Source organism: Erpetoichthys calabaricus, chromosome 2 (assembly GCF_900747795.2).
Source record: "Erpetoichthys calabaricus chromosome 2, fErpCal1.3, whole genome shotgun sequence".
NCBI lineage: Eukaryota > Metazoa > Chordata > Cladistia > Polypteriformes > Polypteridae > Erpetoichthys > Erpetoichthys calabaricus.
Window position 1 is genome coordinate 218,481,692 of NC_041395.2, and position 24,049 is coordinate 218,505,740.

The window sequence follows — 24,049 nt, forward strand, 5'->3', positions numbered from 1 at the left end:
AAAGACTAATAGAGCTGAGCCTTTTCATCTTAAGCAAAAGGAGATTAAGAGGTGACATGATTGACGTGCTTAAAAGTATGAAGGGAATAAGAACAGTGGATCACAACTGCTACTTTAAAATGAGTTCAACTAGAAAACAGGGACACAGTTGGAAACCTGTTGAGAGCAAACTTCGCTCAAACATTAGGAAGTTTTTCTTCACACAGAGAAACAGGAATATTCATGGAATATTCATGGAATAAGTTACCAAGTAGTGTAGTAGACAGCATGACTTTAAGGTCCTTCAAAACTAAACGTAATATTATTTGGAGGAATCAAGTGGACTGCACAGGCAAGTTTTGATTGACTGAAGGGCCTGTCCTCATCTAAAGTGTTTAATGTTCTAAAAACAAAGTTTGTTCATCCCTGGGAGTCAAATTATGCCCCCTTCTTGAATAATGTAGTGTCTGTGTTGTCACCAAATATTTGTATTCCTTACTTTGTAAAGAAGCTTGTGGTACCTTCAGTTGTTTGGAAATCGAGTATGTTAGCGGCAGTGTGTTAAAAGCAGGTTATAGATTTCCTACACATTCCATACAATGATTAACTTCACACATTGATGGTAACATCTACATTTTCTAATGATGTTCTGTGCTACAGCAATTCATGCCTACTCACAAAAGCAGAACTAAAGTGGAAAATTACAAGCAAGAACCTGTCATGATGGGTTAGAGGAAGACTTTTCATAGCTCATGGAAGGTCTGGGCCATACCTCAGTTTGACGAATCAGTCTTAACCCTTTAACCGCCAACTCCCTAAATATTCCCCATGCCAGGCGAAATCTGAACAATTTTCGTTTTTTTACTTTTTTACATTTATTCAAGCAGTATTGACCACTAAATGTTGTGCAAGTTCTAGAAATGGGCAAACACATACAACTGGAGTACCAGTTATCCATCCAAATGGTGTACCCATTGTCCAATAGTGGTAGGGCAAGGTACACAACAATTTTCTCTGAAAGTCCAAAGTCCTTACATTCATCTGGCAACACTGCTGAAATACTACTCATAGGATCCTCTTTGCCAGTGTATACACGAAATCTATAAATGTAACCTGAATTCTCAGCTAAGCAAAACATCTTGATACCAAACCGTGCCCTTTTCAATGGTAGATACTGTCGAAACTGTAAGTGGCCCTTCCACAACAATAAACTTTCATCAACTGCAACTGACGGTCCTGGCATGTAGGGCAACTGAAATGTTTCAAATAAATGGTCAATCAAAGGACGTAGCTTGAACAAGCGGTCGCGGTTTGGATCTTTCTTATTTGGCTCATTTCTGTTGTCATTCAAATGAAAGAACTTCAGCAGCAAAGAGAATCAGTTGCGTTTCATGATAGCTGCAAAAATAGGTGTTGCATACATAGGATCTGTAGACCAGTACATCTCAATATCTGGTTTTCTGATTATTCCCATCAACATCAAAATCCCAATGAATTTTTTCATTTTGTTTTCATCAGTGTCTACCCAAGCACGAACACGGGAATGTGGAGGTAAATTGGGATTTTTCTCAATAAACTGTGCTGCATACAGATTTGTCTGATGAACAAAATGTCTGATCAAATCAGGTGACACAAACGGCTCATAAAACTGCTCAGCAGTGTAATTGTTTACATCAACAGTAAAGCCACACGTTGCCTCAAACGGATGCAGAAAAGGTAGTTCACCACGGGCAGCAGTCCAGTTGAGATGCTGGGGATACACCCACTCATCGCCGTCATCCGATGCGTCTTCATTCACAGTATCATGCAGCGCACGTTGCTGCTCATCATTGTCGCTAAAATCTTCTTCAGAACTGCTACAATCATGATCAGAATTGTCCAAAATTGCCTGCAAAGCCTCACTTGAAGTCAGTTTACGTTTCGCCATATTCACAGCTGTCACTTCCGAATCACGTCACATAACCGGCCAAAACAACCACAGAGTTGTCGAAATACAATGTAGTAATAATACCCACGCCAAACCGTCAGTTATACTATGCGCCAGGCATTCATATAACCATAGGCAAATGTGCCGGATAATTCCGGCAGTATGGCGTTAGCAATAAAACAACGATGCCAGATATATCCGGCAGAGGGCGGTTAAGGGGTTAAACAAGGGGGCTCCGCCCCCTGCTCACTTCGCTGGCCTACCCCCGGTGTTGGGTAACCCGAAATACATTGATGAATGTATGAGATATATTGGAGTGTAACAAAGAAAGTATATTCATTAATCCTAATGAATGTCCAGTAATAGTGGACTCATTACAGAATGCGTTGTCAGCTAATTTGCGGAATTGTTTATCGGCCGTCTGTCATTCCTTTTTTTGCCATTTATCTATTCACTGTGCTGTTTGAGAGGCACGTTGTAGGCGCCTACATTCATTAATTGTATTCAGGCGGGCTTGCTTCCGTATATATCTCCGTCAGTTGTGGTCGTTCGTTTTGAACCCATGCCTGCTTTGCTTCCACAGTTTCAGACGCGCGTTGTAGGCGTCTATGTACATTGTATTTGTCCATGCGGGCTCGTTTTTGTAGCTCCGTTAGTCGAGCTGTTTGGTTTTGGAGCCGAGACAGTTTTGCTTCCGCAGTTTCAGATGCGCCCACGTCTATTGTTTTTATCCATGCGGTCTCGCATCTTTGTGGACCTGTGGGGCCTCCGTAGGTGTGTTAGAAGCGCTTGGGAATGCTGTATAGTGTGGCAATTTAGTTCAGAAGTGTGTTGTAGGCGCATGCGCCTTTCGTACTCTCTTTGTGGACCTGTGGGGCCTCCGTAGTCTCTTCCGTTTGACTCTGGGGTGCAGCGCGGAATCCTCTTTTTTGTGTGGCTGTGTCGTTACCTATGGGCGCGTTGCCTCATTTCTTATTTACGTTAGTTGAGCTCTTTCATTTTTGAGCTGTGACTCCTTCGTTCTCAGTGGATCTGACTTCGCTCGCTGTCGGCGCCTGCGCACTATGTCTCCTGCGTCCATGGGCATGCCATGTACCTGCGTCCATATCCGGTTTACCATTCTCGGTTAGTAACATTGATATGTTCTCAGAAATCATGTTTGCTCAAAGATTGTATGATGAAATAATTGCACAATGCGTCAAAGGCACTTTCAGCAAGACTGAGTTTCACATGGCAACAGTTAAATGAAACAGCATGAATAAATCACTGGCATTAAATAATAGCACATTATTATCAGACCTTAAACAGACTTTACTGTGCTTATAATGTTAAGTGGGTATATTGTTTTTGCCTAATGTTTGACATTTATATATAAAAAAAAATAACAGTATCTAAACCTTGTCTCTATAAAATTTTGCATTTTTAATCAAACCTGGCCAAATTAACTACCAATCTGATTTTATTATTTAGAAAAAAAGACAATTTTGTTAACAAATGATTCTTCAACAGCAATATAAGCTAGAGATGTGCAAATGTGATGTAGGAGTTTGTCCGTTTGTTTGCCTACATCTCGGACAGTAGTACTCTGAGCCTGCATCACAGGTACTGTATATTAAACTCTGAATTGTTTTCAACATCATGTGACAATTCTACTATTCTAGAGAGCCTTGTCTAATTTTAACTGAGCATGGCATGAAAGATCATTGCATTAACTATACATATCCAGAGTTTTTTAGTCTTCCAGGAAAAAATGAGTGACTTCCTGTCTCTTATTACTAAACAAAACCATTGTTAAACTTCAACCAGGTCAAAACCAGAAAATTAAACCAAATGTGGTAAAACTGAGCCAATCCCAAAGTCAGAAACTTACTAAGTCAAAACCAGACTGTCCCCGACACATCACTGCCATCACAAAAACATAAGAGTAGATCTTGGATGGTGACACTGTATAGCAGCTCAAAGGCTAATTCTATTATCAAAAACAACAACTAGTGACAAGCGAGTTTTTCTTACCAACTGCTTCCAGAAAAGCCATGTCCATGAAGTCATGTATTTGTATGGCAAAGATACCAAAGGTGTAGCCATATATTACTTGTACCTTGTTTAATGTTATCAGAACGTGATCAATCACATTAGTACCAGTAAACAAGATGAGAAAAGGAAAAAAGACACATGCAAATTTAAAATACCATAATCAAACGTTAAAAGTGCCTTGAGATTTGACTTATTCGCAGAAATATGAATTAAAGGTCAAAACAAAAATTTCCAGAAAATCTTTCTGGCCTTGATACAGACATGAAAAACACATACTGTAACTGCTACCCTCCTGGGTAATCCTGACATTAAGTTTCAAAATAACACATGTGGACCACCAGGGGGCTCACCAGCTTACCTGACACAAGCAAAGACAAGTGCAGGTGCAACATACATTTATTTTTTGCTTTTTCCTGTGGGAAACACCTTCCCCCATTTCTCACGTGTACAGCACAATTCAGCACTACACAAAAGCACAAACACTTTTCTTCTTTTCTTTCTTTCTTTCTTTGACTCCAATCTTCCTCTAGCAAGCTTTGTCATCTTCCACCTGACTCTGGCTCTCAGAGTAGTGGCTGCTGGCTTCTTTTATAAGGCACCAGAAGGGTTCCAGATGTTCGCTGACCTAGTTCTGGCAGCAACACCTGGAAGTGCTATAATTAAGGGTTCACCCACAGAACCCAACAGGGTTGCACCAAACTCCAGCTCCAATGGAGCCCTGTGGGAGTACAAGGAAGGGTTTCCACCTAGCGCTCCGAGGAAGGAGATGCTCTGGATACAGTCCCTCCCCTGGTCCTTCCCTGGTTGAGACGCCTTTTACGGTGGAAGGGCCCCGGCTATACACCACACACTACTGGAAAATAAGTGAAAACTATGCAAACTCAGTATCCCTAATGCCTCTATCAAAGCATTTTACACCCAGTGGAATGTGACACAGATACCATAAAAACTACCACACTGAAATATTGCAAAAAAAATATCCAAAATGAGCAAGTTATAGCACAAAAGTATCAGTTAATGGACTCAAAAATGCTGGACAAGATCAATAATCATTTTCAAAGTAGGACATGAAACAGAAACTGGTTGTTAAGGTGAGTATGCAAAGTAAGAGCTTTCAATGGTGCTGCGGTGTGGCAATGATGATACAGATGCTATCTCATTAACTGTGACAAGAATATTATCAAAAACACAGAATGATGATCAGATATCACTGTGGCAATGGCACTGCTTGGGAAAAGAACAACAACTTAATTTTATTCTTAGAGTATATAAAAATGGTTAACATTATGTACCCGCAAATATTTGAGATAATATTGGGCACTGAAATGCTGTAGCACTTTAACAACTAGGTAAGCAACATCTGGAAACAGTTTTAGGTTATGTTACCCAGACATAATGATGGAGATCTGATGAAAACTATAATTTAGGTATATTGTGCCAAATAGCAATAATTAAATTTTGTTTGTGCTTTGTATGCCGACATATGAAATTGAAAAGCTACTGAATTAAGCATTTGTAACTGACACAAAAAGGCTCTTTATAAAAAGAAAAAACTGCTAACTGTTCATTATTTTGTGATAATGAAGTTTGATGTTATTTTATCCACTATACAAATCTGCACATCAACCATCTCTTAACTGTTTTAGCTGCACACAACTTGTTATAATAAATTATATAAGACGGATGGATGATATAAAGTGGTGATCAATGGTTGATAGTTTGTTTGAGAAAATAGGCATTTTATAGAAGCTCATACATACAAACCTACACTCACACACATATACATATTACGGTCTGAAAATGCACCAGAATGACTAAAAAGAAATAAAACTTCTGCCTTGATAGTTATAATCACTGAGAGGCATTATACAGGTAAACCGAGTCCAGTTCAGAAAGACAGGATGAGCTTTTCTGAAAGTGCATCCGCACGTTGAATAAGGAAAGTGCCTAGAATTACATGATGTCCTATTGCTACCTGTCCTGCATCATATTATTTAAGTTTTTAAATTATTTATTCAGTTATTGTTTCACATATTTATAACTATTCATTTTTTTTTATATTCATAAAGTGTATTGTAAATGTATTACCGTTATTGTCTTTTTAAATGAAGTCACTGGAGTTGAGCAATTAAGCATTTCACTACATATTGTACCATATTTATAATTTGCATGTGACAAAGTCTGGTTTGATTTGAATTGCCATTGATATAAAGGAGCTTCAGTACCACTTCCTGATACACTTCTGAATGATTCGTTGGCTGAATGAACCGAGTGTTAGTGTGTCAGAGACAGGACGTTCAACACTGTTCATAATGGCACTCAGTTATGTTTTAAATCTCTCTTTTGCTACTACCTCCAGGAGGTCCAGAATATGTCCCATAAATGAGCCAACACTTTTATTTAGCTTGTTGATTTGGTGGGCCTCTCTAGAAGTGATGTCACTAGCCCGGCACAACACAGCATAGAACAGAGGTAGCCAACATGGTGCCAGTGGGCACCTGATCACCTGCAGGGATCGCGTGAATTGCCCGCAGGGCATGTTCTAAAAATAAAACTAGACACCATGGAGCTCCATTTAAAAATTGGACTTAATTGTGTGTTGCTGTTCTTTTTGAATCAATAACACTTGCATTGATGTAGATTGGGGGGTAGTATGCGGTCAAAGTTCAATATCGTGCGCAAGACAAACCTCCATCTCACTCTTTGTTGAGACAAGCAAACAGGCACAGCTACGTTGGGGAGCTAGACGCGTTTTTACCCCCTAAAAATAAAAAAAAGTCAGAAAAGCAAAAGAAAACTTAACATTTTCAAAATGATTGGGAGGAAGAGTTATTTTTTACTACAGCGGAAGTGTGAATGTCTCATTTGCGTGGCGACAGCAAAACGGCACAATGTGGAGAGACACTTCAGCACGTGTCACAAAAGCTTCCATGCTAACTACCCACCTGGGCAGTGCACTACAGGCAGAAAAAGCCCGCAAGTTAAAGGCAGCTTTGGGCAAACAGCAGTTTTTTTTCACGAGGCCGGTGAGAAAGTCAGAAAAAGCAACTGAAGCTTCATTTACAGCTGCAAAGAAGGCCTATTCGGGCAGAGCGGTCTTGAAAGAAGCAATGATGATAATTGCAAACACTGTACTTAGAGAGGAGAGGAATGGTCCCGATGTCATCTCCACTCTCTCCAATGTCCAAATGGGGGCAAGTACAATGGTTAGAATACTGTTGGCTATTTCCAAGAACTTGACAGAGCAGTTGGACCAGGATCTGGTTAAATGCAGGCGGTTTAGCATCCAGTGCGACAAGTCTGTGGACAACAGCAGTACTTCGTAGCTGATGTTTATCTGAATGGTGTTTGATGCTTTCTCCACAAAAGGAGGACTCCTGACACTACTGCCTCTGAAGACAACAACGAGGGGTGTTGACATCTACAATGTGGTGAAGAGGTTCTTCGTAGAGATGACTGCAGACGGGCTGACATGCAGGCTTCATTTCGCAATGCAAAGGTGACAAAGACTTCCCAAAATTTCTACATTACCACTGCTTCATTCACCAGCTGGCAATATGCGCAAAAGTGACCAGCTTTGATCATGTGAGGACTCCCGTCATGAAGATCATAAATGGCATCCGCTCCAAAGCCAAACACAGGATATTCAAGGTACTATTGGAGGATCTGTCAGATGAATATGGTGACCTGTTACTACACACAGAAATCCGATGGCTCAGCAGGGGATGAGATTTGTAGTGTTTTTTGCCACTTTTGGGTAAAATCAAAGAGTTCATGCAATCCAAAGGGGAAGACACTTCGCTGCTCGACGACATCACTGGAGTGGATACTTGACCTTGCATTTTTAACAGTAATCACTAGGAAGATGAACCATTTGAACTGTGCGCTGCAAGGCAAAGGTAAGACTGTCGCAGACACGATAAGCGATGTAAATTCATTTAAAGCCAAGATGAACATTTTGTCTGTGCATTTACAGAGGAAAAAAAGTGCTGCACTTTCCCTCTGTGCAGTCAGTGCTGAATGACAATGCTTCTGCATCTGGAGCTTCTAACAAAGCTGTAGAAAAGTACTATCAAGTCATAAACTGACTTGGACAAGAGTTTGAAAACAGGTTTTGTGACTTTGATCAACTTGAGCCATGTGTGTCATTCATGCAATTGGACATGACATGCATTGCTAAGTGTAACATTCAGCTTGGATGCTAGACAGGTGGAGATTGAAATTCTAATGTTGCAAAATGACCCCCACCTCAAAACCCATCAGGGTGCACCAAACATTTGGTGTCTTGTGGAGAGAGAAAAGTATAAAGGTATATGCACAGCAGCTATGACAGTTGCCTGCCTTTTTGGTTCAACCTCTCTCTGAGAATCAGCCTTTTCTGACATGAACTTCATCAAAAACAAATACAGACCACGCCTTACTGATGCACTTCTACAAGACTCACTCAGAGTTGCAGTGTCAAATTATACCCCAGATTACAGTACACTGGTGAACAGCATGCAATGCCAAGCTTCCCACTAACAGACATTTACAGACAAAGAAAGAGATAGATGTTTTCACTGAAACACCAAGGCAATGTTAAACTCAGATACTGTGCAAAAACGAGAAAAATGATTTGTTGAAAAATAATAACAGATGTGATCATCTGTTTAAAATGCTACAGATTTGGTGATTAGGGCAAATGTGATAGGATTCATTTAAAAATGTGATAGAGTTGATTTTTTTTTAATCTTGCATAACAGATAATTTGTACAAACATGGGACAGAGTTCCTGCTTTGTTCAAAAATGTTACAAAGGTAGTGGTTAGTACAAACTGGACATGATATATGAATATTTATTATTATTAATAAACAATAATAAAATTAAAATTGAATCGTGCAACTTGTGTTATTCAGGAAGTTTGTATCAAACAAGCAGTCCTTCGAATTACTCAGTACCCTTGAAGTGGCTCTCAGTTTCAAAAAGGGTTGGTGACCCCTGACATAGAAATTTGCACTGGCCATCACAGAGTTGTAAATACATAGATGTCACAACCCACATCAAGAAACACAATCTCGTAAGAAAAACAAAGCCTGCTCTGTCCTTTCCTATATAGTTCCTATGAAGTTCACTACCAGCTCTTTTGTCTTGCTGATGTTGAGTTGCAGGTTTTTGTCCCTGCACCACAAGACAAAGTCCTCCACAACCTTCCTTTAACAATGGAGACAACTCAGTAATCTAGCCTATAATGGAGGAGTCAACTGAAAATGTCTGTAGATGGCAAGTGCTGGTATTGAGCTGGAAGTCTGTTGTGATGAGGGTAAACAGAAAGGGAGACAGGACAGTTCCTTGAGGTGCTCAAGTATCACACACCACCATTTCTGCTACACAGTTCTTCTGCCTCACAAACTGCTGTCTGTTGATCATGTAGTCCATAAAACAGGAGGCAGTGGGGGCATCGAAGATGCAAAGCCTTAAGCTTTTTAGCAAGTTGATGAGGCAAAATGGTGTTAAAGGAATTTGGGAAAAAAAAAATCAAGGAACATGACCCTAAATATGGTGCTGGCTTTGTCCAAGTGGGAGTAGGCAACGTGGAACCTGTAGATCAGAGCATCCTCCACACATATATGTGCCAGGTAGGCAAACTGCATAAGATCCAGATATTTCTGAAACCGTGGTCATAGCTGTTTTAAGAGCAGCCTCTCAAAGGTCTTCATGATGTATGAAGTAAGAGCAACTACCTGAAGTCTTTGGGATCACTGGAATGCACTTTCTTTGACACTGAGACCACACTGGATGTTTTCCACAGCTGGGGAACATTCTTCAACTTCAGGGAAAGGATGTCAAAAAGACCTTACAGAGCTGTCCCAGCAGAGTTTTTCCAGCTCTCTCCTCAGCTGATCAGCAGAGGTACACAGTCCAGGAAGTAGAGGTGGACTGGAGAGCACAGGAGTGATGTCATTGAAGGGGAAGGTTGTGCAGGTTGCATTTGGTAGTTGGGATTCTGGACCTTCTACAGCTTCCACACAGAGGCTAACAGTGTTGGGAGGGGTGTACTGATTGTTGAGGAACTGATTCGGTTCATTAACCCCGTACCTCCTTCTTTCCTTCATGCTGTTTTTTTGTAACTTGTACTCAAGTTCGTCTCTGTACTGAGCTTTCCCCTCACAAAGCTGCTTCTTCAGTTCAGACTGCACCTGCTTGATTTCATCTATATATCCAGCCCTGAATGTTCTCTTCTTCATATTCAGTAGGGTTTTGTGATCCATGGTTGTTGTTGGGAAAACGGCGAACTGTCTTTGTGGGGACTACGTTATTCACACAAAACTTGATGTAATCTGTGATACAATGGCAGAGTCCCTTAATGTCCTTGCCATATAACACGCAAAGCATATCCTAGTCAGTGTTCTCAAAGGCATCCTACAGAGCCTCCTCGGCCTCTGTTGTCCACTCCTGTACGGTACTGGTGGTGGTTGGCAGCCTGATGGAGAATGGATTTATATGCAAGTTTGAGCTGTACCAAATTATGTACTGATCTGCCTAAAGGTGGCAAAGCAATAGAATTAAATGCCTCCTTTATCATTGGCATATAAACTACCAGTCAAGTTTTAGAACACCTCAGTTTTTCTTCAAATTTAATCAGCTGAAATGCAATGAATGACCTAAAATGGTAAAAAGGTTAAGCAGTAAACTGCCAGAGATTTAAATTTAATCTTTAGGTTAGCAAAAACTGAAAAAAATGAAATTTCAGAATATTTCAAATAGGCCTCCTTCAGGGAACAACTAATAGGTTACAACCTACATATGTTCTGCAGCAATTAAAGGGAATTAAACCTTGTAAGTTGAAACAAACAATTTGTCCCAACTTCTGTTGATTACTTCAAAATCCTCTGTCTGTCTTAAAGCAGGGTTGGAACAGACTGTGTTACTACACACTAGAAAGCTGTAAATTCCAGTGATAATGGCAAGAATGGCAATTAACAAATGAAATGAAATGGAGCATTATTACCCTTAGAAGTATAGGCCTTTCATTTAGAGGAATAAAACAAAAAATATCGAAGTGTCACGGAGTACAGCGTCCTACACAATTCAAAGGCAATTGGAAACTGGAAGAAATTCTGATAGGAACAGACCTGGCAGACCCTATGTCACAAACCAATCAGAAGACAAGTTTCTGAGGGTCCCCAGCTCCCATGATAGGCACCTCACAGCACAACAGCTTCAAGCACAGCTGAACAGTGGTCAAAAAACGCAAGTCTCGGTTTTTACCGTGAAGAGAAGACATTGTGCTGCAGGTTTGACAGGGCAAGTGGAAATTGTAAAGTCATTCCTTAAAGGCCAAAATAGGGCCTTGAAATACTGGCTGTGGACTGCTACAGTCTTGTGGGCCAATAAATCAAATTTTGAAATCTTTGGTTCATCACGTAGGGTGTTTGTATGCCGTCATGTTGGTGAAAGGATGGTTCCTCAGTGTGTGACACCAAATGTCAAGCATGGAAGAGGAAGTGTGGTGGTCTGGGGTTCTTTTCCTGAAGGCAGAGTTGGTGACTGGTGTTCTGAATCAAAAGGGTTACCACAGTTTGGCTGTTATATCAGCAAAAGGTGGCTACTTTAATGAATCAAAAATCTCAATAAAAGTTTGCACACTTCATGATTCCTTTTTTTCAGTTTGCCATTGTTTATTTGTTCTACGCCTTGATTTCAAGAAACATTAAGAAATTAAACTGTATGCATTTCCATAAAAACTTAAAAAATTAGGTGTGCTAGAACTTTTGACCAGTAGTATAAAAAGTCCATGGTCCTGTTCTCTCTTGTACTCTCCACGAATTGGTAAAAATTGGTGAGGGTGGGAGAAACTGAAAAATAAATCTGGGGACAAATAAAGTTCTATATATCTTTCTATCTATCTATGGATAAAGTCCTCAGAAATTGTAATGAAAGCATTGGGATGGCAAGTAGTGAGTTTGCTTATTACAGAATATACTATGTCTGATACGATTGCCACGTGTGCTGAGGTGGGGAGATGTAAACTGGAAGCACAATGGCATGTAAAAACTCTGCATATCATACGTATAAAATAAATGGTTAATAAAGTGAATCGATTATATCACAAAGTTATCATTTAATTTTTTAAAAGTGTACATTAATGTACACTAAAATTTAAAGACAATGTCTGCACTTAAGCCCAAAATGACATAAACATTCGGGGTTGAAGGGGCTGTAACATATGCAAGAAACAACCCTGGACAGGTCACCTGTCCATCTCGTGGCCCACTCACTCATGGAAAGCCAATCTAGAGTCCTCAATTAACCTTATCTGACCTACTTTGGTAATGTGGGAGGAAAACTGAGGTACTCAGAGAAAACCCCATGCAGACATAAACACCTTAGACATTTTCAGCGCAAACAAAAGCCCACTCTTAAATAGCACCCTGCTTTACAATCAAATATGCATATTTTCTTAAACCAAGATCTCTGTATACAAAGACCCTTTCTTAAAAAAGGAGCACAGAAAACAATGACCATCTTCTTAAAAGGATGGCAAACAGAGCCTTTTAAGAATGACTTGGTTCAACAAAAGCACCACACAAAGCAATACTCTGTTCAAATACTAGAACGGTATATACAGTAAACACAAATTATCTTACCAGTGTACAGTATGTTCCTCTCCAAGTCCTTAAGCCATCTAAAATATTTTAAATCAAACCCTGAGACATACTATATTAAATAATACTGTTGAATATACAGTAACTTTCTCCTGATTAATATCTAAGCATACAAGAAGCCTCCATTATATGAAGAATGACAGCACTGTAACTCTATATGCAAGACGGTGCGATACTACACGCCTCTCCTAAACAAGATACTTATATACATTAAATAGGTGTTTAATAAGATCTTAGTATACTGTGACTGGCTGTAAATAATTTCACAGAATAGGGGTTCTTTAACAAGTTTCTAGTGTTCAGAGAATGTCAAGCAAATTTGTCTCTATAAAATATAATATTGTATCTATTTAAGCAAAAACCATCCAGTGTCAAGAGTTCTACCGTTTCAGTAATCCAGACTCGAGCAGGCCCACTGGACGCCTCGGACTCTCCGAACAGATAACCGACTAAACTGTGCTTATTAGCAGCTTTCTCCAGAGGGTCTCCATAGAGATCATACTACAACAACCAGGCTCAAGCGACATGAGCTGTGACGACTTTCACGATCTGAGCCTGTCCCTGCCCCAGGAAGGCTGCTTCTCCCATTCCCAGAACTGTAACAGGCCTAGTCACCAGGTTGCCGTAACAAGCAGGAAAGGCCAAGTGCTTGCTTTCTTGGCTCCCTTCTACCTGCCGGTACGTAGCAGTCTCCCGACCCCCATCTCCCTACCTGAGCAGTTCAGCTAGTTCACTGGGCCTCACCAGGCCGGTCCGGACCGGATATCGGTTGGCGATGAAACCGATTTGGTTACAATCTGAACGTCGCTTCTCCGCCGAAGTGAGGACGCTGCTGACCCCGCCCCCGGCCTTTCCTGCGTCGCCTGCCTGCCACGTCGCACCGGAAAAACGCGCCGGCGCACTATCACCAGTCTGCTGCTTTCCACCGCGTTTCCCCTCTCCCTTTTCCTTAAAGCTGATGCGCTGTGTGTCTATATCGCCTTCAGACGGGTGGAATTAGGTGGGTTTAAGCATAACTCTACTTACAAACAAGGATGAATAGAAAAAAAATACTCTACCTCTCAAAATCTTCCGTCTGTTTGGTCTATGCACGCACCGTGTTCAAGATGGACAGCTTCCCACATACGTCAACGTAGAGCCTGCCTATGCTTTGGAGTGCCCGGTGTATCTCAACTATTATGCAATCGCTTTTACAGGGTTTTGTGTATCCGCCGTATTGCATTACTAATGCTTAGTGTGGTGTGGTGTGGTGCTGAGACTTGATTTAAGACGTCACTGGCAGAGTGGGGATCGGATCGGTATAGTTACTAATTCATTTGAATCATTTTATTTATATAACCCCGAACGTGTTAATGGCGACATAAAGACGCTAGGTTGGTCGGCATAGTGTAAATGAATTCGAGAATGTCTGTTAGTTAGTGTGACATGTGATAGTTTGGCGATCTCGGCTTTGGACCCGATGTCTAATCGCAGCCTTGAACTAGAAAAACGGGTAGGAAAATTGATAAAAGGAGGGATCGCTGTAGGATAGAGAACGTAACTATAGCTGCGGATATTTACAGGGTAACATTCAGTGGTCAATAGTAGCATCCTTTTCAAAATGTATGCTAAATGGTATTTGAAAATGATGCAAACTTACAGTATATTTGTTAATTTTAGGGCTGAAATTAACTGCCAAGAATTCCTCAAAATCTTTATGATGCGATTTAGTATCTAAAGCTTTTGAAAGGAAAAATGGATGACTGAGAAAAATAATTCCTAAGACCTGAATAAAAAATAGCAGTTCCAAGAGAAGCATCATCCACAAGCACAAAACTGTTTATTTTACAATTAAGGTATATGTAAACTTCCATTATCTTCTATTAATGACACCACCAGTGATTTGATGATACCACCATGGTTAGTGTGGCATTTTTAGAGTTTTTAACCCCCATGTCTCTTTGGGTTTTTGTCCAGATAATTTTTTTTTTTCTCACTTATATCTCAATTTGATTATAATAGGTTGATTGCTAACTCTAAATAGATCCAGTGTGAATGTGAACTGGTACCCCGTCCTGGATTGATTCCTGCCGATACTGTCATCATATGCAGGACACCGACGTGAGTCTAGACTGGATTAAAGGAATACTTCTCTCAAAAAAATATATTTTTTAAATGTTACTTACACCATATAGTTTGTACTGATGGCTGAGAAATGTTTAATCTCCTGTTTTTAAACAGAATGGGGAGAAAAATATTTATGATATAATAGGACATGATGGTAACCAGTGCTGTGCTGTGATGGTCTGGATTGGCTCCATGCTCCTTTCTTGCTACTAGGAGCCTCTTGAGCCTGAACCGTCCATAGTCCTCTGAGGAGATACACACATGCAGTGAAGGGTAGGTGCAAAAGTGACAAGTGCTTTTGTTATATTCAATCAAAAGACAGTGTTCAAAAGTGCAGTGCTTCATCTATAATAAATAAAAAATCCAATAAAATTCAAAGTTATTGTGGAGGTTAAAATCCATCAAACAAATATTCCATAAAACTGAGGTTGAAATCGCAGAGACAGTTCCTTTAAAACTCATGAGCCCCAATCTAAAATTGACATTTCCTCCTCTTCTCCAGACTGGGATTTTGCAGCCAGAGAAGACGTCCTACTGACTAGTGCAGTCAACCCAATCATCCATTCCTGGCTTGGGTCCCCATTGCCAGGCCTTTAGCAATCACGGGGTACAGCTGCAAGCCGCACTTGTCTCCCACCGCCAGTCCCTCTGGGTCTGCAGGAGACACCGCATATCAGGCCTCTCCTAATCATTGACAATTGGTCAATAGGAGTTCCCTTCTTTGGCCCCAGGCTCCTGCAGCCCTGAGGCTCACACCTGACCATCTGCCTCTGTTCTATTCAGCATGGCTCTCTCACTGTTGTCTCTCTTCTTCTTTTTCTTCTTCTTACCGCTGTCTGTTTCTTTTTTATTTCCCATCTCATTCTCTCTTCCGTATAGGCTCCTTTTATCCTCTGACCTGACTGGGTGCAGGTGTGATATGCCACTCTCTCCAAGGTTTGAATGAGGCACCTGACTGACGCTTACTTTTGCACGTATAGGTATGACCAGCCAGGTACCCCAACTATCCCTGGACCATCACACACCCACACCTGATTCCGAGCCTGCACATTATCGGGCACAATTATTTATTTAAAATTTGTACAGTGCCACAGACCACTTACCACAATGAAAAATAATGTGAAAACGTCCACGTAAAAAGGAAAAAATTTCACACACTACTTGTGTCGCATTGTCCACATGTCCTTTATCCAGAAGTATGTTCAAAATGTGCAAAAGACATGCATTTTTGCAAAAAATATTTTTAACTAGCATAGCAGAATATCCATTAATTTGATCATGTTGTATATTTAGGAACCTCTGTGCATTGGATATGCTATGATAAATTCCCAAGAATTTCCCCTTGGGATTAATAAAGTATCTATCTATCTATCTATCTATCTATCTATCTATCTATCTATCTATCTATCTATCTGTTTCTGTGTGGGTCTTCTTGCCTTTGTTCGTCAGACAATACTGCCTTGTTGTGGACACTGAGTGGCATTGTGCTTAGGCATGGATGCCAGACATTTTGTGGTCTTGTATATATTAGATAGTTACGTTTGGAAAAATCAGCATACATGATAAAATGGGAAAGGCATTCCCATAATGCTGTGCTTTTCATATTGACAATCTCCCTCTCTACCTCAATCTTCACCTCATTCATTGAACTTCCCTTTCCACCTCATTCTTTGATCAAGATCAATTCAAAAAAGCACAGTATTATGGGAATGCTTTTCATGTTTGTATTCACGGCATGTGTCATGTTTGTATGCTGATTTTTCTGGAAGTAATTATTAATATTTTAGTAAAAAAAAGTTTGCGTTTTTTTCCATTTTGAGCATACAACTGGATAACAGACACATGGATTATAGATAGATAGAAACTTTACTAATTGCAGTGGAAACTGCAGAGTTACAGCAGCAGGCAAAAAATGTACAAATACACATATAAAAAAATTACAATAGTAATAGAAGTTAAAATGACACATATGACATGGATTATCTTCAAGTAGATTAACACAGTGTAGGTATTTACTAAGAGTAAAGTGATTAAAATGAAAGATATCACTGCAGGATATCAGTCATTTTCACTGTATATTAGTACAGCATATTGTAAATAGCATCATTGTCTGTTAAGGTGCCTCGTAGACCAGTGTTCCTCAACCAAAATTGGGTTGCGGGCTCACCCCAATGGGTCACAAAGTCCTATTGTTTATAATGGTAGTGGGTCACAGTGGGTTGCTTCTTCGACCATCGTGCTCGATACCACCTACTGTGAAGATCGCTCCTGAAACACACCCCCATTGGTGGATTGTGAGGAAGCTTACATAGGAAAAGGTGGGTCAGGACACCAAAAAGGTCGAGAAACACTGTGCTAGACTAGCTCAGCACTATTTAGTAGACATGGGCTCCAGCAGACCCCCGTGACCCTGTGTTCGGATTCAGCGGGTTGGAAAATGGATGGATGGATGGAACAATACCTCTTCAGCCGAGGGGTGACTCATTATAGAACCTGATGGCCAAGGATAGAAACGACCTTAAATAGCACTTCTTAGAGCAACACAGTTGTCTCAGCCTATTACTAAATGTGCTCCTCTGCTTAGCAAAACCTCATACAGAGGGTGAGCGTCATTGTTCAAGGCATGCAGCAGCTTCTTGAGTGATCTCTGTTGTACCACTACCTCCTGTGAGTCCAGTCTGACTCCCAAGACTAAATAAGCTTTTTTGATCAGTTTTTTAGTCTGCTGGGATCAACTGCAATAACTACAGCTTGGAAAAATATGCTGGCTACTACAGAATGGAAAAAAAAAAACTTAATAGCGGCCTATATGCACCAAATGACGTCATCTTCCTCAGGAAATAGAGACCACTCTGACCTTTAATAATAATAATAACAAAATTTATATATGCCATGCTCAAAGTGCTTCAGGCAATTTTAGTGGTTGAAAGTTCATTGTGCGCATATCCAGATTCAGAATTTATTTCAGTGTAGCACAGATTTTGTCGTTGACATCCTTATTCCTTAATCCCTGAGTAGGACAGTTTATTCCAGAACAGAGCTGCTGGTGAACTTCAAGTCACATGTTTGTTTATTATAACAACTTGCTGAAACCTGTGTCATGAAAAGTGACTCCTTAAACTTTGGGGCTAATTTGATGTGCCAGCAATAATTGGAGCTCAAAACACCCATTCATCCATGATTTTTGACTACACTTGACATGACAAAAGAGTACTGGCAGATTCCTTTAAAGAAGTCTACAGAGGGCTCATCCTCCAGACTGACACTTCGGACACAGGTCTTGGTGTCATGTTGAACCAAAGCATTGATGGTGCTGAACTCCTGATAATGAGTGGTGGAAGCTTTTGCCAATTAAATGGGCCATTTAACAACTGAGGTACTAGATAGATAGATAGATAGATAGATAGATAGATAGATAGATAGATAGATAGATAGATAGATAGATAGATAGATAGATAGATAGATAGATAGATACTTTATTAATCCCAATGGGAAATTCACATTCTTCAGCAGCAGCATACTGATACAATAAATAATATTAAATTAAAGAATGATAATAATACAGGTGAAAAAAAACAGACAATAACTATGTATAGGGAGGAACGATCTCCTCAATCTGTCTGTGGAGCAGGACAGTGACAGCAGTCTGTCACTGAAGCTGCTCTTCTGTCTACATCCTCAGCCATGAGTTCACTCTTGTGGCAGACCTCACAACTTTACAGTGGATGGCCCTGCCCAAAGAGTGAAATTCACAAGTCATGAGATGGTTTTTGTACCTCCAGCCATATAAATTATGGATCCAACATCGCCAAGGTTACCTCCATGCCAGCACAGATGTTGTCTCTTGGGTATATGACCTGTTGGTTCAGTCCGCCCGACTCAATGGTGCTGGGCTATTGTCATACAAGTGCACTTAGGGGACAAGTTAAAGGCTTATCTGATTGTAATTCTACCCCAAGTCAAAGGTTGGTGCTGTTGCCTAATGCTTGTCCTCCTTTCTCCACTACAGATCAGACCACAGACAGTCCCAATGATGTCACTTCCAGGTCACTGTCCTTTGGTCCCAACCCTTCTGGTCTGACTTCTTCTTAAGACGCTCCATCACCATTTTGTACCAGTTATGATTTTGACAACTGTCTGAAAAGACCTTATTGCATTTTCCCACTCTTTTTTCAACTTTTTTCCACCAATTATATGTGGTTTGCCTTCAAGGCGCCCATACTCTTTATCTCGTCATGTCTCCTGTTTTAGAATATATAGATAGATTTGTCACAAAGATTTTACCTGAGTTGAAATCAAGTTATTGTTCCACATATACTCTTTATGGTTTTCAGTCATTATATGTGCAATGTTATTTAACAGAATTGCAAACTCTACGATGTAGACATATAACACAGACCATTAGTTAAAAAAAAGAATGAAGACAAAATAAGTGTTTTGAGTATATTTTGAAGTGGACACCTGTATCTGTTCTTGTATTACTCCTTGAAGAAGGATGCATCTTCTGCCTAAATATGAATGTTAAAATCTAAGGAACTTAAAGTACAAACTGTAGGAGTTTCAAAGTGGGTGACTCACAACATGTAACTAAATGGGGGCAGTCTTTATGGCAGGATAGAGATGTGAAACAATCAGCCTGCAGTTGGTTCACTTTGTTTGTTTCATTTCTCTGCTCGTTCTGCACTTCACTGAGTTTCCTTTGTTAATGGATACTATATTTAAGGAGGTTTAACACTTTCATTTTGTTTAGGATTTTTTCATTAGTTTTCTGTCTGTAGACGGGGCCTTGTTATGAAATGTCAACTCCAGTCTATCCTATCATGCGCTTTTCTTTTCATACTAATCATACCATCAAATCTTTTCTTTTCAGTCTTGATAACATTTTATCTTCTTTTTGCTAATTTTCTTCTAAAGTTCCCCAATGTGGTATTGAAAGAGGCCAACATGGTCTGTAGTTCATTTTTTAATTTGGTCATCTCCAGATTTGATTTGGTTTTATCATTTGTGCACCAAATTTTATTCCTATATTCATATTTCCGTGTGTTTTTTATTTGCATGATGACACAAGACAACTATGACTAACTCCTCTTGCATTAATCAAAAGACCTGTTGTTTCTTTCATCAAGTCTCATCTTTGCTGTCTGTCACATATCCAGTGCTTATATCGGTCTTCAGTCCTGAACACTTTACAACATTTATTAATTTGAGCCAATTTACAATGTCTAATGATCAACAACACAGAAAAGATATCTTGCCCACATTCAGTGCTTTGCTCAGTAATGATTTTCAGCATTGCGATTACATTTTTTGTTCCTGTATCTCTTTTGAATCTCAGTTAATCTCTGCTGATGTATTCTTCTCTGTTCTTTTGTTTATTATTTTCAATAGCAATTTCGAGGAATGATATGTGAAGTTTATGGTACAATGGCCCTTACACAAGATCACATTTGTCCTTTTTTCCATAAATCTTATGATACTTTTCAAAAAGTCATCAGACCTCACTCCATTGTCATATATGTTTTTGCCTTCTGAATTTTCTTTTTATGTTTTTCCTGTCCTCCTTGCCATCGGACCTTACTTTATTCTTTGTTACTTAATAATCTTATTTTTATATTTTCCTTTTTTCTTTTTTCATCTTGTAAAGCACTTTGACCTACATAATTTGTATGAAAATGTGCTATATAAATAAATGTTGTTGTTGTTTACAAAGAATCACTAACTCATTCTCTCCTTCTATCCCTATTATTTTCAACCTTTCATCTGGAACTCCACCCATTCCTTTTTTCTTCCCTTCTTTCAATTTTTTTCAGCTACTCTTGTTACAACAATTCTACTCCCATCTGATTGATATTAAGCTCTTCTTTATTTTCCATAACGATTTCTTGAGTTTTTTTAACCTTTCCTTTAAAATCTTTGAAATATTCTCTCTGTTGAATTTTATTATTTTCAATCTCCATTCATAATACTCCTTTGTGATTTTGTATTTGTAGTCTTTGTTTCCCTTGTCTTTTCATATCAGTTAGTTCTATGTCTTTTTGGTACAAAGCATCAGTTCTTTTGTCTCTATTTCATTCTACCTGTTCTTTTTATCGCTTCATCTGTCTCTCTCCACAGTTAATTGTTCAGTCTTATGTGCTGTCTTTGTCCTTGTTCTGTCCATGGATTGTTCCTTTCTACAGTGATCCATTTTCCCTAACATTCACTCTGTGACTCAAGGTTTCTTCACTGTTTTTTCTCCTCCCATCCAATATTTTCTTGTACATTTTCTAGGACTGCTTGCTTCAGATTCAACATTCCCTATTCTCATTCTCTATATTCCTGTTTTTTCTTAATAGCCTTTCTCTTAGTCTTTCAGTAAATGTTCATTAATTTTTTTCCATAGTTCACTGTATCCATTATCCACTAAATCTACTTCTAATTTACATTCATTAAAATTAGTCTGTGGGTTGTGTTATGGATAGTAGGAGACATTCTTCACCTTGTTTCTATACTGTTGTCACACCATAATTTAATCAATTTGAATTCTTCTGACATCACTTGGAGCCTTCCATCTATAAAGTGTCCTTTTTTCTTGATGAAAGTATGTGTTTATCAGACAGAGCTGAATGGTCTAACAAACTACCCTTTCTCATTTTGTTTTACTAAGACTATATTTCATTATTAGGCTCTCTTCTTCTCTACCACTCATTACATTTACAGTCTTTTCCTTTTCCCTTTTTCATTATATCCTCGGCGTGTTCATTACTAGATTCTGCTTATTTTGCCTTGTGATCTGTTGTTGCCATACAGGCTACTTCTACCACCATGTCTATGGTATGCATGTAAGATCCTAAGCCTGAAAAACCTAAGCACTTTACCAAAATATCAAAGGCCAAGTAGCTGAGCTTCCCAGCAATCACTGTTTCTGGAATAATGTGGAGGTTATTAACCACTTTCTATACCCCGCTCCAAAAGATAACCATCAAGGAGAAAGTTCACCACAGCATCAGCAAGGCTAACAACTCCTTCAGGAAACTGCATCATTGATATTCAAGAATCACGAACTTAATAAGGAAACCAACCCGATGGACTGTAGGACCATTTACATCACTACCGTCCCTGGGTTATGCACCATTATCTCTTGAAAACCCTCAAGAAATTCTATCAGCAATGCCTCTACAGGATTCTCTGTATCAATTAGGACACATCAACTTCCAGCATCCCCACAGAGACAAAGACAATCAGTATCAAATAATAATAATAATTCATTACATTTATATAGCGCTTTTCTCAGTACTCAAAGCGCTATCCACACAGGGAGGAACCGGGAAGCAAACCCACAATCTTCCACAGTCTCCTTACTGCAAAGCAGCAGCACTACCACTGTGCCACCTGTGAGGACATCAAACCCATGATCCTCCAGAATCAACATCCCTAGATTAATCTCTCTGGGTAAGTCTTGTACTGCCAGCTCAGTGGAGTTCAGAGAAATTGTACTAGTAACAGTAAGTGATTGAAAGACAGCCTCAAGGCATACCTTGCAAAAAGCCAGATCAACACTGAAGGCTAGGAGACCTTAGTCATTGAATATCTACTGTGACCATGCCTGATGTATCAAGTAGCAGTTCACTTTAAGACTGAAATAGTGGTAAAAAGGATGGTGATGGCACAAAAGGAATGAGAACTTTGAATTGTGAAACCAATCCCAAACAAACCTTCTACGCACACCATCTCAAGATCTAGCTCTGAAATAGATCTAAGTCCACAATTTCTTGTTTTAAGTGACCAAGCAGTTTACATATACAGTAAAACCTTGATTATCTGTCAGGGGTTGGGACTGAGGCTGTGACAAATAGAAGAAAAGATGCATAACAGAACAGCTACTTTAAAAACGATATACAGTAGATTAGTTTAGCTAATATTTGTATTTATTTACAAAATAAAACTATATTAACAAAATATAATATAGTTTTAACAAAATTAATTAATTCATATAATATTGTAATAACTAGCATAATAAGCAAATACCTCCTGGAGTTTTCTATGTTTTACTTGGCGTCTTTTTTCCGTAATAAACGGTGCCCTGTCTTAAACGCTGTTATCTGGGTTATGGAGTGCACCTCCAAAACAATAAAAGAAAGCTTTCCCTACCATTCAGTTTATCTCCAGCAATTCACATTCTTTTTTTTCTATATCACAAACACTCCTGATGTTTGCCTCCTGATTCCCTATTTAAAACTTAATTCTACTGCACCTTCCTTTTACTCCTAACTTCTACTGTCGCTCATCTCCTAAGAGGCATGTCCACCCCTTACAGAACAGAAGCTCTTCACCCAGTCCCATCACTTACAGCATTCATTCCACCCTATCTGCTCCCGTACAGCACATTGCAAGCTGCCTGCACGTCACAATATATTAACAAAACATAATATAACAGAATTTAAAAAGAAAATTACAATACAGAAGAACATTAACATTAATATAGAATAACATTACCATCAGTGGTTTCCATTTTCGCCATTATTTTAAGTTTTGTTGGCATTATGCTTTATATCATTCACTGTTCTTCCTATTCCGTAAACTGAAGCAATACTTGAAACACTTGCGCCATTTCGTAAATATTTAATAATTTCAATTTCTGTGACAATTTCAACACCACACACGTACGTTTATCGGCCATAACAAAGTATAGTAGATTAATTATAACAAAAGAGAAAAGTTACAAAACGCACGTAACTGACAGTGTTGTGTTGGGGAAGAACTCTACACGCTAGAACAAGAGAAAGTTGTTCAATATTCAAAGCTTGCAGCATTCTTCACAGCAGTAGTAGAACAATAATAGGTAGACGCTGGTGTGCCCAATGTTTTTTTTTTTTTTGGCCCTGATGGTTAATGGAGACTGACGGTTAATCAAGTGATGGATAATCAAGGTTTTACTGTATTTTATACAAGTAGAGCCTTGGTAGGTTAAGTTACTTGTTCATTGTCATACACAGTGAGATGGAGGTGGACCAACCTTAGAAATTCTGCCACACTCTTACCTAGGAGGAGAGTTACACAGCGGAATCATTTGATCTAAGGCAGGGGCATTTTAATGTGGAACACGTTTGCTGGTTCTCCCTGTGTTTGTATGTTTTTTTATTCTTCCACAGACCAAAGACTAGATGTCAGGCCACTTGGCATATGTAAATTGTCTTGATGTATTTGTACAGTTGTCTTTTTGTGTGTCCTGGAATTTTACTGAGAGTTGTTTTCTGCCTTGTTTCTTTTGACGTAGGAATGCTGCCACGGCACATCGGGTTAAATAAAGAACTATTGGAACTAACTTTGTGCCAGTTCAATTCACCAAGCTTCCTAAAAGATATCAGAAAGTCCTAG

At 39.3% G+C, this 24,049-nt stretch overlaps 1 protein-coding gene and 1 long non-coding RNA gene across 2 annotated transcripts in view; one reads left to right on the forward strand and one right to left on the reverse strand.

The window, feature by feature from the left end:
- LOC114646814 (protein transport protein Sec24C) overlaps positions 1-13,440 on the reverse strand; it is a 115,429-nt gene extending 101,989 nt beyond the window's left edge. The window contains 1 exon segment of the mRNA XM_051922637.1: positions 13,299-13,440. The gene's annotated coding sequence lies outside the window, so the exon portion shown is untranslated.
- Positions 13,441-13,517: 77 nt separating this feature from the next.
- On the forward strand, positions 13,518-21,581 carry LOC114646815 (uncharacterized). Its single transcript, XR_007934088.1, has 2 exons — positions 13,518-13,586; positions 18,702-21,581. It is a non-coding gene; the product is annotated as an uncharacterized LOC114646815 (long non-coding RNA).
- Positions 21,582-24,049: the final 2,468 nt, after the last annotated feature.